The sequence below is a fragment of the Choloepus didactylus genome, chromosome 1 (assembly GCF_015220235.1).
Source record: "Choloepus didactylus isolate mChoDid1 chromosome 1, mChoDid1.pri, whole genome shotgun sequence".
In the NCBI taxonomy this organism is placed as follows: Eukaryota; Metazoa; Chordata; class Mammalia; order Pilosa; family Megalonychidae; genus Choloepus; species Choloepus didactylus.
The window spans coordinates 59,170,208-59,176,141 of NC_051307.1; the positions used below are offsets into that span (position 1 = coordinate 59,170,208).

The window sequence follows — 5,934 nt, forward strand, 5'->3', positions numbered from 1 at the left end:
GAAATCTCCCAGCCAAGTGAAACTTTACTCCATTTACACCCCTGGGAGTCAGGTCCCATGTAGGGGGGAGGGCAGTGAGTTCACCTGCTGAGTTGGCTTAGCTAGAGAGAGAGGGCCACATCTGAGCAACAAAGAGATACTCAGGGGGAGACTCTTAGGCACAATTATAAGCAGGTTTAGCCTCTCCTATTGGACTAAGCATTATTTTTGAAATACCTTATGGCACTTTGGGATATTGGGATGGAATGAACATATTCTGCATATAGAAAGAACATGTTTTTGGAGTCCAGAGGGTGGATGGTGGTGTTGAAATTATGTTATCTGTTCTGGTTTGCTAATGCTGCAATTATGCAAAACACCAGAAATGGACTGGCTTTTATAAAGGGGATTTGTTCCGTTACAAGTTTACAGTCTGAAGGCCATGAAAATGTCCAAATTAAGGCATCAACACATGTATACCTTCATTGAAGGAAGGTGAGTGGCATCCGGGAAACCTCTGTTAGCTGGGAAGGCACATGGCTGGCATCTGCTTATCCTGGGTTGTGTTCCAGCTCTTTTCTCAGCTCCTGTGCATTTTTCAAAATGTTGCTCTTGGGGCATTTTGTCTTCTCTTAGCTTCTCTGGAGCAAACACTGGACTAGCATCTCCAAAGCATCAGCATAAATCTGCTTTCAACAGCCGTCTCAGTTGCTCTGAGTATCTTCTGTTTGTGAACTCTTATAGGACTCCAGTGATTAAATCAAGACCCACCCTGAATGGGGGGTCCATATCTCCATGGAAATAATTTAATCAAATATTTCACCCACAGGTGACTGAGTCACATCTTCATGGAAACACTCAATCAAAAGACTCCAACCTAATCAATAATAATACGTCTGCCCCACAAGATTGCATTAAAGTACACGGCATTTTTGGGGACATAATACATCCAAACTGGCACAGTACCCCAGAAAAACAAGCTCTTAAATTTAAACCATTCATCTGGGTGTAACCCCAGTGTAAGTAGGACCTTTTGATAAGGTTAATTAAGTCAAATAATTGTGGTCCACCTTAGTCATGCTAGGTCTTAATCCTCTTCCCTGGAGTCCTTTATAAGCAGAGTGGAATTCACATAGACAGTGAGAAAGCCATAGGAAACTGAAATCAATGAAACCCAGAAGAGAATGAGAAGTCCAGGGGAGGCCACCATGGGCATTGTCATGTCATAAGCTAAGGACCAAGAATTGCCAGCAGCCAGCCCCAGAATGTCATAATCTTTGAGGAAAAGAATCATGTTGATAATGCCTTCATTTTGTATCATATTTTAGCCTCAAAACCATAAGATAATAAATTCCCATAATTTAATCCAACCCATTATATGGTATTCAGTTGATCAGCCCAGGAAATGAAAACAATTATAAAAATATTCTTTCTTGAATTGTAACAAATTTACCAGAAACCTAATTATCTTGTTTCTTTGAGAAAAATCTAGGAAAATTTTGTCTAGCAATCTTCTAAACAGTAATTTATTGTAAAATAAGAAAAATGTATATGTACATATATATACACATACGATTGTGTGTTTGTGTGTGTGTATGTATATACATATATATATATATATATGTACTTGCATATAAAGAGAAACTATTAATTCTTTCAAATATTTAGGTGAAGAAAACAAATGCACCTTCATATTAAAGAGCATTTCAATTATATTATCAGTATTTAAACGGAGTGTTTTAATTATTAGTATTCTAGACAACTGGGTGAACTTGACAATATATTAATATCATTTATGTCTAAATATCCACTAAATAATTCATAAGTGTTTTCACAGTTTCTTTTTTATAGGGATCAGCAGAATATCTAATCCAAATTGTGGACTTTGCACAGATATATATTTTACTTCTCTTTCAATATTGCACTGACACGACAGAAGTAATGTACAAAATGGAATACATTTTTAACATAGTTGAGAATGAGATCACATAAATGGACTAGAGATTCTGGAGAATTTCTAGAAGGCATAAAAGATGGGATTGTATTAAGGACAAACATGAAAAAAATATAATTATGTATATATACAGATCTATCTATGTATCTATCATCTGTCTATACCATGTATACATAAAATTTGTTAACAATGCTAATCCACCATAAGTTACTGAAGAGGTATATGATTTAACCAGCATTGTCTTTAATAATAATCATCTGGCATCAGTGTTAGGGAAATAAGACTGTGTCAGCTGGATGTGGGTGACAAGTAACTAGAGTTCTTTCAAAAACACAGAGACAGGTAGTTTGAATGGTTGAGATCTCAGTGCTTTTAGTAGTAATGTGTGAGGGATTTTAGTGTTCAGCGCAGAAAAGAAGGGTGTGGACCTGAAGATAAATGACTCATTATACTTAAAGAGTATGGAGTCTGGGGAAAGCTAATTTTCAAGGACTTTTCAGACACAAAACACCCAATCTCTTGCTCATTTTCATGTTTTCCCTATCAACCACTGGGCATTGGAGTATCATACCATTTTAATATTAATTGAATTTGGTAATATGCACCCAAACCCCTTGGTTTTCAACAACACATTCCAACAATATTTAAGTGTTATTGATTTATATATTTTACTAGCTTTTTTTTTAATTCTAGGAAAACTGCTATTGTGTCATGCATCTTTTTTTACCTACTCCACATCCCAACTTATTACTAATTCTTCTATCTTATCTATTAGTCTTTTGGATTATGGAAGATATTCAGATGGCCCAACAATATACAGGCACAACTGGAAAGGGCAGTAGAAGGTATATGTACAGTGAGAAGCAACACATCTTTTCTCATATCTCATTTTTGCCCACTGAGCAGAGAGCAGCCAAGGTATAGCCCTGTCTTCACCATCTTAACTCACTTCAAATTTTTTTCTCGTTGAACATTTCTGTTTATTTCTGCTTAATTTATTAAGTGAATCCCTACAAGAACTGAAATTCAACATTTCTCAATAAATTAGAATGAAAAACCTTTTGATGGCTAGCAGAATTGCTGGGACTTACATCAGCTCACCCGACCACAAGTTTGCCACCACTATAGAGTTAAATGTGATATGAGTCTCCAGGATACACAGTGTTTTAGACATCAAACACATCCTACTCAAGTCCATTTCAGAAGAACCACACTGTCTTATCACTTAATACATTTACAAAGCCACATTGAAGAACATATAAGCATTTAAAATGTTTACAATTGTTTTGTTTGAATGACTTGTATGACATGATTAAAATTCTCTGTATGTTTTTGAATAACATACACAAACTTTTTAAGGAGCTTCTTAGGTTCTAACAGCTCAAGGCATTTAAACACTGTAGCATGGTGTATAATCAATTTAATATGCTGTTGGATTCATTTTGCTAGTATTAGGTTGAAGATTTTTGCAACTATATTCATAAGGAAATTGGTCTATAGTTTTCTTTACTTGTGATGTCTTCATCTTGCTTTGATTTCAGAGTAATGCTAGTATTGATAATAAGGTGATACCTTCCTGTCACATTCCACAGATTGTGTTAGGAAAACTGCTTATTGATATTCCACAATAATAAGTTTTCAAACATTTTTAGGACAATTATAATTACAGAATACATTATGCATTAATGAAATCATAGCCACATCTAACTGCACAATTTTATAACTGTTCAAATAACAGGAAAACATATAAGAGAGCTTTACTTTAACATTTCCCTTTTAACATTTTAGCCAGTGAATCTATGACTTTCTTATTTCTAAGGCTGTAGATAATTGGATTTAAAAAAGGAATTATGACAGTATAAAACAGAGAGACCATCATATCTTGATCATCCACTTTAGTAGATCTAGGGTGTACATACATGAAGAGAAGCAGGCCATAGTATAAAGACACAGAAAGGAGATGGGCTCCACAGGTGGAGAAGGCTTTCCTTATGCCTTTTACAGACCTCTTTTTTTAAGACTGTAAAGAGAACAGATGTATAAGAGAAAAGAACAGTCATAATGGTGAATACCTGAATTGAACCAGAGAAAATAAATACCATCAGAAAATTAATAGAAGGGTCAGTACAGGAAATCTTAAACAGTGGTATTATGTCACAGTAGAAGTGATGTATTGTTTTACATTTACAGAATGTTAATCTTAATAAAAAGCTATCATGAATTAAGGCATGAATAAGGCCACATAAAAATGACAGGACTGACAGCTGGATGCATAGTCTATAGGTCATTATCACTGGATAAAGTAAAGGGTTGCATATGGCCACATAGTGATCATATGCCATTGTAGCCAGGAGAAAACATTCTGTGGTCACAGTGATTGCAAAAGAAATAAATTGTATCCTGCATTCAGAGAGAGACATCATTGTAATTTTGGCTAAAAAGCCAACCAGCATCTTAGGGGTCACTGTGAATGACAGACAAGCATCCACAAATGCTAAACACCCAAAGAATAAGTACATGGGGGAGTGAAGGTGAGGGTCATTCTTGATGAGAAAAATCAGTCCTAGGTTATCCACCATGGTGAGGAAATATACCACCAAGAACACCAGGAATAGGGGGATTTGCCACTCTGGTTGATCTGTGAGTCCTGTGAGAATAAACTCCATCAGCAATGTTGTATTTTCCTTTTCCATGTCCTCACTGGATAGTCACTGAAATAAAATGGAATACATGTAAAAAGAACATTCACCAAGGATTTATAAGGTGAAAATTTGGGGAGGGGAGTTGAAATAACATCATCTTGTTATCAGAATGACCTTTTAATTTGATTTAATATTACTATAATTGGTGGAAACTATTATGGGGGATTGAAGAAATGGAGATGAATGCAATTATATCAGTTCAAAATGTGGAGGAATTAACAGATTCAGAAAATAAAAGCATTGTACGAGTATGCTAAATATATAGGGACACTGATGATGGTGGGAAAGAAATTTTAAGTGTGTTACATGGGTAAACATAAGAGACGGGGGTAAATATTTCTGAAGGGCTTGTATTACAAAATTAATTGAATGCCATGTGCAGGATTTTGAACTTTATCCCTCAGGCAATAAGCATGCACTGAAGTCTTTTAGAACAGGGAGTAGCATTGTAAGATAGTGGCATTGTAAGAGATTTTAAAATTAATTATTTTAATTAATTTTAATTAATTAAAGACAAGATGGAATTTAACAAAGGATTATGAATACTGAATCTATAATTTTCTTTTCCTTAGTTGCTAGGGTATTAGAATACATCGAAGGAAAGGAGTAAAATGGTGAAAATGTGATCCATGGCATCCTATGAAATTTGTTCTATAGCTACTTGTTAGTCTGTGATTTGAAAGCTGTCACCTTTTTGTATATATATTAAATTTCACAATAAGGAAATGACTGAAATTGTGGAACTGTGATCCATCACATTCTTTGACATTTGCTCTCTAACTACTTCTTGAATTGCACTTGGAAGGTTATCACTTCTATGTATATATGTTATATTCTACAATAAAAATATGATAAAAAAGACAAATACAGGTTTCTTATATAATTTTAAAAATAAAATTAATTAGATGGTATTGTAGAAATAAGCTACAGGGAGAGGAAACTGGAGTGAGGTATGCTAGTCAGGAAGCTGTTACTATTTTCACTTGGTTCCCAAATCAAATTACACATCAGAATTGCTTGTGGGCACTTTAATTCAAAAAAAAAAAAATAAAATAAAAAAAAAAAAAAAAATTGCCTGTGGGTGCTTTTACTTAAGTCTGCTAGAACTTAATAGAAATAATGCCTTGAAGTCATTGGGGCCATTGAAGTAATGCTTATGGATACGTGGGAAGAATACAGAAAGAAAAGGTCAAGGGAAGAATTTTGATGAAGTGGAGTATTAAATGGAGTAATGAATATATATTATTGGATGGTCAACATCTGATCCCTTTCCCACTACATAATTCTTGGTGGGGTCAG

General features: G+C 34.6%; 1 pseudogene; it reads right to left on the reverse strand.

Moving 5' to 3' along the window:
- Positions 1-3,695: 3,695 nt before the first annotated feature.
- Positions 3,696-4,635, reverse strand: LOC119531671 (annotated as a pseudogene).
- Between the last annotated feature and the right edge of the window lie 1,299 nt (positions 4,636-5,934).